Here is a 12,360-nt window from a genome sequence, read left to right as displayed (position 1 = left end):
CAAGAACCGCTTGGATGAACAAATAGCTCGTGATCTGTTCCTTCATGGTATTATCTAGTTCTAGATAAGAGCACGATTAAAATCTGATCAACACGATCAATTTAACATATAGACTATTTTTGGACCCTTAAATTGATTTTGTAACTTCCGAGTAGTGACTGACCCCGTGAAAGCCCCTGAAATTGAATCACAGGCCCTGGATTTCCCCAGGCAGTTCACCCAGTCCTCTTTTAACAGCATCGTAGGCTTTCCTAAGTTCCACAGACGAGAGGAATCACATTACTGCCCGTAAACCCGGTTCAAATAATTAAATGATGAAGATGCAACCAGGATTCACTCAGCTGGACTGCTCACACTGGTGGCTTCAGCAGGGGCTGGGGAGCGTCGCAAACCCATCTGTAAATGTTTAGGTGCTTCAGGTTACAAGTGGAGGTCGCCCACCAGCCAAAGAAATAGCAGGAAAAACAGAAAACAAAATCTGAATCGGTGTCTCCAAAAGTCTACTCACCCACATAATCTTTGGCATCTGGATCATTATTCTCCAATGGTAATGAAACTTTGTGAAAGGCCTTGAACCCTGAATTGTCATTTTGGAATCGTGCTTAATCAAGACAAATATTCCCAGCCTAAAAGTACGACTAGAAAAAGAAGGGAGTACGGGTTTAACTTTCCTATATATTACTGTAACTATAAACAATGCCTTATCTTCTCAGCAACTCTCATGAAATAATAAGCACTTGTGTTTTTAAAAGTATTTACACCAGCCCTTGGAGATTTTATTAGAATCATGATTCACAGATGAGAAATTTTCCTCTTCTACAGGATTTAGTAACTGGAGTAAGAATTACTCAGTAGACTGTCTATACAGACAAATGAATTTGAATATTTTCTTTGGCTATTAACCATTCATTGGCAAATTTCTTTAAATTTTTCTGAACCAACGGAATGAGCAAGTCAAGATGATTCCTCTGGCCTACATATTGTAGACAGATAATTAAATAGTTTCTGAAAATTATTATTGTTCTGTCATATGGATATGGGACTTCAACAGAGCAGTGAGGTTACATGACACTTCGGGACCCTGAGAGTGAAAATTCCTGGCATCACAGAATGTCATATTTGGAAGGAACTTTGTAGGTTATTTATTCCAACCTCCAGATGTTATTCATGGGAAAACAAAAGAAACTTCATGATTCGAACTGTGATATGAGCAAGACACTCTGAATCATCTTCAGGGAAGAACAGTTATTATTCATTCAGTAAGGCTGTATTGAGCATCTCCTATGAGTCAATCACTGTGCTACCTACTGGAAATGTAATCGTGACTAAGACAGACATACACTTGCTCAGAGCCTTCTGGAAGGACTGACACTGAACACTTTTCCTTTTGCCTGACAAGCACTTTGTAAAGTACTTGGATTGGATTTGGTGCTTAGAACCACCCTTAGATATGGATATGATTATCCCCATTTTTGAGATGAGGCAAGTTTCAGATATGGTAATTTGCTCCAGGTCATGAAAGACTTATAAGCGTATAAGAGGCACAGACTGGACTCAAGTATTTGTCTTCTAACTCTCACTCCAGTGTCCTTTCTAGAATAACAGAGGCTTCCTGTGATTAGAACTCAATGAGCATTCGTCCAACTGGCTATTGAAAACGACCAGTTCAATGATCATATTCGCTAAGCAAAAATGAGGATACATGGATGGCCAAAATATTTCTATGATTTTTATTTAATTTATATGAAATTTAGATAGCAAATCATATGTAGGTACATATTGAACAAAACTACCAGAAAGTGACTTTGAATTATACACAATAGGCACTTTTCCTTAAAATAAAATAGGCTAGGCACAGTGGCTCATGCCTGTAATCCCAGCACTGCTGAGGTGGGCAGATAACCTGAGGTCAGGAGTTCAAGACCAGCCTGGCCAACACGGTGAAACCCTGTCTCTACTAAAAATACAAAAATTAGCTGGGCATGATAGCAGGCGCCTGCAATCCCAGCTACTCGAGAGGCTGAGGCAAGAGAATCACTTGAACCCGGGAGGCAGATGTTGCAGTGAGCCAAGATGGCACCATTCCACTCCAGCCTAGGTGATGAGAGTGAAACTCAGTCTTAAAAAATAAAATAAAATAGTTTTTAGATTCTTGCAGAAAATCTGAGATTTCTGGTCATGAGAAATCTGCTTCCTCTGTCATGTAGAAAGTCAATCCACAGTTGATGATGGTTCTAAAATATTATGTATCAATTTAGGCATGGTATGAATCATAATTTAAGAGTTTTCTCCAAGCCTCTGCCTAATGCTTGATTACTCAGGTCTAATTAACATGTCAATAATTTAAAAAATACTTTTCATAATAAACTTGCCCTCTCATTGAAGAAGGAAGAATTTTCTTAGCAACAATATCTAAGAAATATTTTCCAGAATTGCTTTCAAATGTAATGATGTATTTTAAAATATTTTAAAGGCAAAAAGTACATATAAATATGATATTGGCATCTATTAACAATAAGATTTTTGCCTCCTTTAACATGAAGTATGGGTGTTCTTTCTCTTCATAAGGCAAACTGGGAAGATTTTTATAATACAGGATTATTGGATAATGCTTCTAGAAACAAAAGGTCCTCACCCAAATCTCATCTTGAATTGTAGCCCCCATAATTGCCACATGTTGTGGGAGGGACCCTGTGGGAGATAATTGAATCATGGGGGCGGTTCCCCCATACTGTTCTTGTGGTAGTGAATAAGTCTCATGAGATCTGATGGTTTTATAAGGGGTTTCCTTCTTCACTTGGTTTTCATTCTCTCTTGCCTGCCACCATGTAAGATGTGCCTTTCGCCTTCCACCATGATTGTGAGGCCCAGCCATGTGGAACTGTAAGTCCATTAATCCTCTTTTCCTTTATAAATTACCCAATCTTGGGTATGTCTTTATCAGCAGTGTGGAAACAGAATAATACACCTTGTTATCTAGAAACAGTCCAGTAGGGATGAACATAGGTTCCCAGCACTGACCTCCAATTGACTGGTCACTTAGTCCAAACTTGTGATTGGGGTTGTTTCTGATGGTGGCCAAATTAATAAAAGGGAAATCTGTTCAGAAAGTAGGGGAACCAAAGACAAGTCCTCACATAAATATTTGAAGAGTGAAGGCAAATGAGGGAATCTTTGTATAAATGAAATCTTAAACAAGGGGTCAGGGGAGAGGGTGGAGAAATTTTATTATAATTATTCTAAAAGTGTATGGAATAGATTTACACTCATGTTTATTCATGATAGGGAAAAAAACTGCCCCCAGATATGCATTTTAATCTGTGAGAAAGCTGTTAAGAAATGTGAGATCATGAAGAAGGTGGTAATTTAAATAAGTAAATAAAATCTAGGGAGTTTAATCCTGCCTAGAATTTGATTCTTTCTTTTTTGTTAATCAACTTTTATTGTAGTCAAATGATTCATTCTTTTGGAGCAATAAATAGAGTGAGATGATGGCCAAAGGAAATTTTTCTATTCCTTGGACATGTAAGCCTTTTTCCTAATAGCAACTATAGCAGAGTCAGACCCCTAGGTAGAATATATTAACACCCATGACAGGGAACAACTCTTCTCCAAATATCATTTTCTTTCATTGTCTTTGAACAGTGCTGAAAATTCCCATCCTTACTGCTGCTGCCTGGAGTTAAGAATCTATCTTCTGAACATTTCTTCTAAAATACATGGATATTATTCAGCTTTATTCCTTAATTCAACAATTATTTATTCAACAAATATCTGGTACAATTTACAATCTGCCAAACATTTTTCCCTAGTGTTTGGGAAACACCATAGAATAAGATAAATGAAATAAATGAGACATAAATATTTCTGGTAATATGGCAAACCAAATATTTCTCAAAAAAGCCCCCAGCTACAAATGCCCAGAAATTTTGCATAAAGTAAAATAAACATCTTTTGAAATGTATAAGTGAACTCTCCCAACCTTCGGTCTCTAATATAGGAAAGCTCCAAAGACCAAAATGAAGAGGAAAGCTGAAAACCCGATTCGGTACCCCAGTAGAAGTTTACTAATGTTTCTGTTTAGATGTTTGGGTTTTGAAGACCACGTTGGTGTAGGAAATAAGGTTACAGTCAGACTCTTCAAAGAGCTATGTATTTAATGAAGGAAAAATCTGACCACAACCACAGGGAATCAGCAACGAACTAGTCTGTTGTAAAATAGAATTGTAGTAGAGAAAATGTATCCTCTGACCATTTACAGCTGACATCCTCTTCTCACCCTATTCTTATGTTAGAATTTACATAATTTGTATATGCCAGGAATTGTTTAGTCAAGAAATCAACCTTTAAAAACTTTCTGGATTGAGCAGATGCAAAGGCAAAACCTCCTTGAAGCTCATATTTTTAACCAGGCTAAAGGGGATACCCACAGATAAAAATTTCACCAAACCTGAGTTCATAATTCAAAATTACAAAACACACCACAAAATAAGCCACCATGATCAAGAGTCATAGAACAAACAAATCATAAACTTAGACTCCCAAGAATATCAGATAATAAAATTATTACAGACAGATTATATAAATAAATCTGTTTAGAACCATAAAAGAAAATTAAAAATGAACAATACATAAATAAGGTACATAATATTTAAAGAAAAAAGATTGGCTGGGTGTGGTGGTTCACACCTGTAATCCCAGCACTTTGGGAGGCTGAGGTGGGCAGATCCCCTGAGGTCAGAAGTTCAAGACCAGCCTGGCCAACATGGTGAAACAGCGTCTCTACTAAAAATACAAAAATTAGCTGGGCATCGTAGCAAGCACCTGCAATCTCAGCTACTCAAGAGGCTGAGGCAAGAGAATCTTTTGAACCCAGGAGGCAGAGGTTGCAGTGAGCCAAGATGGCACCATTCTACTCTGGCCTGGGTGACAAGAGTGAAACTCAGTCTCAAAAAATAAAATAAAATAGTTTTTAGATTCTTGCAGAAAATCTGAGACTTCTAGTCACAAGAAATGTTCTTTCTCTGTCATGTAGAGAGTCCATCCACAATTGATGATGGTTCTAAAATATTATGTATCAACTTAGACATGGTATGAATCATAATTTAAGAGTTTTCTCCAAGCCTCTGCCTAATGCTTGATTACTCAGGTTGAATTAACAAAAATACAAAAATTAGCCGGGCTGAGGCAGGAGAATTGCTTGAACTCGGAAGGTGGAGGTTGTAGTGAGCCGAGATCACGCCACTGCACTCCAGCCTGGGCAACAGAGCAAGATTCAGTCAAGGAAGGAAGGAAGGAAGGAAGGAAAGGAAGGAAAGGAAGGAAAGGAAGGAAAGGAAGGAAAGGAAGGAAGGAAGGTTAAGCTAAAAGATGTTTGAAAGAGAACACCCAGGGCCAGGTGTGGTGGCTCACGCTTGTAATCCCAACACTTTGGGAAGCTGAGACAGGCAGATCACTTGAGCTCAAGAGTTCAAGACCAACCTGGGCAACATGGCAAAACCCCATTTCTATAAAAAAGTACAAAAATCAGCCAGGTGTTTTGGCATGCACCTGTAGTCCCAGCTCCTTGAGGGGGCTGAGGCAGAAGGACTGCTTGAGCCCTGGAGGTCAAGGCTGCAGTGAGCTATGTTTGCATTACTACACTCCAGCCTGGGTGACAGAGCGAGACCTTGAAAAAAAAAAAAAAGGAAGGGAAGGAGGGAAAGAGGGAAGGAAGGAAATACCCAGAAATTAAAAATATAACCACTGATATGAAAAACTCTGTGATTTTCTGCCTGTGGCCACAACAGAGGAAACACAGTAGTCACCTCCTGTTGCAGTCATGTCTTAGTCAGTGTCCCAAAGAGCCCAAAGAACTGCAGAAGCTCTTTATTAAAATAATCACAAAAGATGGAAGAGCCATTTTCAGTAATGGGAAATGCACACAGATTGTGTGGTAATGAAAGATGCACACACTAAGCACTCCAGAATCTTTAGGTTTGTCATATATGCCACCGTGGTGCAAGCAGATTCAGTCATGGATGGAAGTCCACACAAGGTGGAAGAGTTGTGAAATCAAAGAGGGATATTTTTTAAACATTTTACCAAAGACCAGGTGCCCAGTTACCTATGAAAAAGATCTTTGTGGCATTAAGGAAGACATTGAAGAACAACATATAAGAGATTATTCTGAATAGTATAGGAAGATTATGCAATCTTATGATCCATTCCTAATAAACTAGGAGGTATACTGGCCCTTCTATTCTCTATTCTCATTCTAGCAGTTATTCCTGTACTACATAAGTCCAAACAACAAAGCATAATATTCTGCCATTAAGTCAATGCTAAAGGGTGAGGGTGAGCCATACTATACCGTAGCTGCCTAATTTTAGGAGTACTGCTGCAAGTACTATTGGGCTGGCAATGGGGGCTTCCATGTGAGCTTTAGGGAGTCATAAGTGAAGTCCATATAGGGGTATTTTTACTATAAAAGCTATGATACATGCTAGTCATATGAGATTATTGGATCAGGAGACTAATAGTTCCTGGGTGATGAATGTCATTATTATCTATTTAGTGAACCTAAGGTAATTGTGTATAAATAAGTATAATAAGGGGAGAGACCCTACTAGTGTATAAAATAGAAAATATGAGCTTGCATTGAGGTGTTCTGGTTGTTTACCTCAGCAGGTAATAAAGATTAGCATAGGGATAAGTGTAGCTTCAAAGAGAATATAAAATATGATTTGTTCTGTGGTTGTGAATGCTATAATTTTAAAAATCTGTAGGATAATTAATATAGAAACATAAAGCTTTTTTCGTTGGGAGGATTCATTGGACGGGTGATGTTAAATGGCTTTGAAGACCATTGGTCTTGTTTAACCTAAATTTCTAGATCATAGATAGTGTTAATGGGGAAATGGGTAAAAGGAGGGTAGAAGAGACAAGTGAGGGGAGGAATAATGTGGGCTTTGTGTTTTCAAACTGTCATTTTATTGTTATGTCATTGGATGTGGGAAATATTGTCACTGAGGCAGAGTAAATTAAGCATACCTAAAAGTATAGGTTGAGTAGGGTTATAATAGCTATAATTGTTGGGGAAATAAGACTGTCGTTTTTTGTAAGTTCTTGAATAATGACTCATGTAGGCAGAAATCCTGTTAATGGAGGTAAACCTCCTAGGGACAATAAAATTGATGGAACTATAGGCTAAGCCTAAGTTCCATCCCCTTATCCCAATCTTCATTTAAAAAAATCAACCCCTGCTCTACAGAAGCAGTCACTAAATATTTCCTTACACAGGCAACTGCTTCTATCATTCTCATAATAGATAATACATAGCAGTATAGGAAGATTGAAGTGAAATCATTACAGACTGAGGCAGTGATGAGAGGAGAGTCTTTGCTTCTGTAAACTTTGGTGACCATAAGTTCATAAGATTGTCATTCAGAAACAACATACTGTGAATGGTTATAACTGTGAAGTAGGGAAATCCCTGGCTAAGCAAGAGACTGTAAGTGCCTTATCTAAGTCAAAGTGGTTCTGAAAACTTCAGCAGTCATTGTGGAGGTTATTTTAGAGGGAATGGCAACTTTAATTATGGAGGAAACTACAATGGTTGTGACAGCTTTGGTGGCAGCCATGATGGTGGTGGATATGATGGCAGTGGGGATAGTTATAATGGTATTGGTAATGATGGAAGCAATTTTGGAGATAGTGGAAGCTACAGTGTACAATGGCAATTTCAATAATCTTCAAATTCTGGACCCCTAAAGGAAGGAGACTGTAGAGCACAAGCTCCAGTTCTTATACCAGGAGAGCCAATACTTTGCCAAACCACAAAAGCAAGGTGGTTATGGTTGTTTTAGCATCAGCAGAAGCTATAGCAGTGGCAGAAGATTTGAACTACTGCCAAGAAAAAGTGCTTAGCAAAAGAGGAAAGCCTGAAAAATAACAAGAAAGCTACAGGTTACAATAGGTTTATGAACTCAGCCAACTGCAGTGGCAGGATCTACATCCTACATAAAGAGATGCTTTAGAACATACTCCTATGAGCAAAAAACCAAAAGGATAGTATTTGTGACTAGCTATATAACAGGTATTTTAGGTTTTGTTCTGTGGAAAGTATGAAGCATTATAACAAAAGTTTTATAATATCCTTATTTTTGTACACATGTTGTTGATCGCTAAATGTAAGAGTCTGATCTTGATGTTGATTAAATACGTCTTTTTTTTAAAAAACTCAGTGGAGTTTTTCTGCTGAACAGAAAAAATAGATTCAGCTAAAGAAAAAGTTAATGAAGTAGGTAGGAGATAGATTTAAAGAAATTACCCAGAATGTTGTCCAAGATATAAAGAAAAAGTACAAAATGGATTAAGAGACATGGAAGATTGAATGAAAAGGTTCCTCATATACTAGAAGTTCCAGAAAGAGACAGAGAATGGGAAAAATGAGTGCTTTCCAGAATGGATGAAATATATAAACCCTGTTTCAAGAAGCATAACTACAAGGTAGAATTAACAAAATAAATCTATAACAAAACATATTGCTGAGACACTGTAGAGAGTAGAAGAAAAAGAGAAGACGCAAAAAGCTACCAGAGAAAAAAGTAAAGTTGTCTAAAAAAGAACAATAATCAAACTAAGAGTAGACTTTTTCAAAGCATTGATAGAAAGCAGACGGCAATGGAATCAATTTTCAAATTTCTTGTCAATTTGTAACTTTATATCCAGCTGAATTATTATTAAAGAGCAAGGAAAACATAAAGACATTTTGGGACAAAATCTACCAAGAGCATACTCTATCTAGGAACTTCAGGAAAAAGGAAATATATTCCAAAAGGAAGAACTGAGATGCAAGAAGATATGATGAATAAATAAATTTGTTCTTGTGCAGGTAAATGTAGGCAACAGTGAATATTTAGAAATAACTAGTAATTACTAATGTCTGGTAATAAAACAAAGTGAAACAAAGTATTGGCAACAACATCAAGATGGAAATGGAGTGATCAGTTTTAAGCAGTTTAACTTTTTAAAATTGTTTAGAAGGGTAGAAGTATTGATAAACTTTAGACATTGTTAAGTAAGCATGCTAAAATTTTAAAGATAAAATTATAACAAAAAAATGAATAATTTATCTCATAGAAAGATGAAAATAACTTTTACACCTCTTCAGTCAACCTAAAAGGAGAGTGAATTTGCAGGTGTGGATGTGGGAAGAACTTTCTGAAAGCTGGGAAACTGGTTAGGATAGTAGAAACTCACAGCAGAAACAAAAAGTCCTTAGGAATAAACAGTAATTGCTATGCAGAACTATTAAGAAAGAAACCTACAAAACTTTAGTAATGAAAAGGAGATACTTTGAATGAATGGAGAGAATACTACAATAGACCTAATATTATAAAATGTCAACTTTTCACTAAAATTAATCTAATCTATAAAGCTACAATTCCAATACACATTAGCCAAGGATGATCTGGACTATTTCTTTTAGGCAGGTTCCCTCCCTTCCTCCCTTTCCCTACACCAATTTATTTTCTCACTTCTCAATCTGGATTCAATGATAAAGCAAGTATTTGATAAGTTCATATGCTTTTTCAAACAAAGGAATGAATAAACAAAAGACTCAACTGTTCTTCAAGTAATTCTGATGTACACGTTCAAAAAAAATTCTCATCAAGCCTGGTACAAATTCATACCATAAAGGTAGTACCCAGCTTTGAATCTCTCAGAAGTATGCAAACCAACCTCTTGCCAAGATTGTTTTGTAAATTGGTTACAACTGAAATTATTGTAGGTTTTCTGAGAGCCACAAATATATTACAATATTGACTTCTTAGTGTTAATCTAATGAAAAATAATCTGCAACAATTAAAATACAAGAATAGGAGAGCATTAACTATGCTTACTACTTTCAAAACACTTCTTAAAGTAAAGAAAACTCCGATTTTATATGGTAACTTCAATAGCCTGCTATTTATCATATGGCTCAGAAAGTGTCTTCAAGTAAGTCTTTGGTGTATACATAATGACCTGTACATGAAAGCATCAGAAACTCACACTCTGATTTCCTGCAGATGAGTAAAAGGATCTCAAAAGCCTAATGATCCCTAAGAGCTGGTTGTCTCAAAACATTATCATGCTACTAGAATTTTCTTCCCCTATACTCTGTCCCTACTCCCATTACAAATGAATAACTAGAGCTTGAAAGCTAGTATAGCTGGTATAACCCTTTTTACCAGATTTACACATTTTCCTCCAATCCTAATTAGTATAAATCCAAGATCTCTCTCTTGAGGCTCCCACTGCAAACTATCCAAGAATCCCCAAGCCTCATTGAATCTAAATGGGTTAGTATTTCCAAGCAGCCTAACTGGAAAGTCTCTTTAGCCTACCAGCATTACTGCTTCTGTTACTTACATAGGACCCCATCATTGAACACCAGCCCTGCGGAGTTGCAAGGACTCTAGCTCAAAGATCAGGTATACCCTTGCCAGTGCAGATCCCTGAACAGCCCAAAGCTCACACTTAGGTTCCAAAGGTATAGCTCTTTTATTTTTCACTCACATATTCATCTATTGTTCTCAAAGAATGACAATATGTCTTGGTGGGTAGATCCACAGGTTCTTCAGCCTCACTTACATGTTTTGCTAGAACCTCTCCTTCCCAAAGAACCTCCATGCTTTTATGTTGAACGGGAATCACAAGCAGACTCTCTCATAATGAATTCCCCTTTAGGGACCTTGAGGTCCTTTCATGCCAGCAGATTATTTTTTAGGGCCACACTCTTAAAAACGGATTTCTCTAATTCAATTCCTAGGAAGATGAGGGTGGAGTCTCACACTCATTCCATACTATGAGCCTCCAAGGATCTTTTTGCAAACTGATAAACCACAGGAATTTTTCAAAGATTCTGCTAATGTCCTCACCCTAGGGTAAGGAGAGTCTAGTAGTGTTCTTATACTAGCATAACTAACTCTGGGTACACAAATGACTCCTTTCATAATGAGATCCTGCTCTAAGCTGATTTATGTCTTCATCTGATACCTAGTATTTACAGTACACAGACCCACTAGCTTAAAAACCTCACCCATGCCTTCAGGTAAGATGGAGTCGACTGGAGGCCAATCCTCCCACTGTGACAATTAGAAAAAACTATTTTCAAAATCTTACTTTTTAAAGACATTGGAGAGTTGTAGAAGCAACTCAAGGACAAAAAAAAAAAACAAAAACAAAAACAAAAAAACAAAAAAACCTAAATTACCCTGGAAATTTAGTCTAGTCTTCTTGGGTAGACTCTCTGCTGGCCATTTTCTCCTCTGGTTGCCAATTCTAGGCATAAGTTGAGGTTTGGACCAAACAGAGAATGAAACCAGGCCAATCTTACTTTAAGTTTCTATTCTTCTCTCCTTACAACCTACCACAAGGATCACAAAATGTGAGTTTGGTGCTTAATTACATCATGCTAAGAATGAGGGATGATTAGAAGCCATTGACAGGAGAAGTGGTGTATACACACACACACACACAGTTTACCCTAAGGACACAATGATATAGATGGATGATGCTAACTTAAGGGTGGGTGGGAGTGTGGGAAAAGTGGGAGGAGTCAGGAATGTAAATACAATCTTCACACTCCAAAATGCTGACACCAGGCTCCCTGATGTCAAAGCCAATGCTTCAGTAAGAGGATTCCAGCCCATCTGGATCATCCTAGGGTTGCTGGTACAGTAGTCCTCACTTATGCTTAGGGGATACGTTCCAAGACCCCCCAGTGGATGCCTGAAACCTCGGGTAGTACTGAACCCTATATACACTACATTTTTTCCTATACATACACACCTATAATAAAGTTTAATTTATAAATTTGGCAGAGTAAGAGATTAACAATAGTAACTAATAATGAAATAGAAAAACTATAACAATATATTGCAATAACAGTTATGTAAATATGATCTTTCTCTCTTAAAACATCTTATTGTACTGTCCTCACCTATTTTTGAACCACAGTTGACTGCAAGTAACTGAAACTATGGAAAGATAAATCACAGATAGGGTATGTAAACCAAAAAATAAAATGCAAGTCCCCAACCATCTGAATATAACCCCCGGCTCATCAAAGGGCATTCCAGAGTTAACCTGGAAAACTACTTCAGGCCATGATGGGAAGAGGGGGTCAGACATGCCTCATTATACCCTCATTCCTTTTGAAATTACTGATAGAACAGACTCTTTAAGTCTGATTTAAAAAAAAAAAAATTTTACAATCTATTCCCTTTGAAGCCTGCTACCTGGAGAATTCACCTGCATAATAAAACCCTGGCCTCTACAATCCCTTATCTTAACCCTTTCTATTGATTCTAAGTCTTTAGATAATAACTT

The sequence above is a fragment of the Macaca mulatta genome, chromosome 3 (assembly GCF_049350105.2).
Source record: "Macaca mulatta isolate MMU2019108-1 chromosome 3, T2T-MMU8v2.0, whole genome shotgun sequence".
NCBI classification, from domain to species: domain Eukaryota; kingdom Metazoa; phylum Chordata; class Mammalia; order Primates; family Cercopithecidae; genus Macaca; species Macaca mulatta.
Note: the sequence above shows the minus strand (reverse complement) of the source record.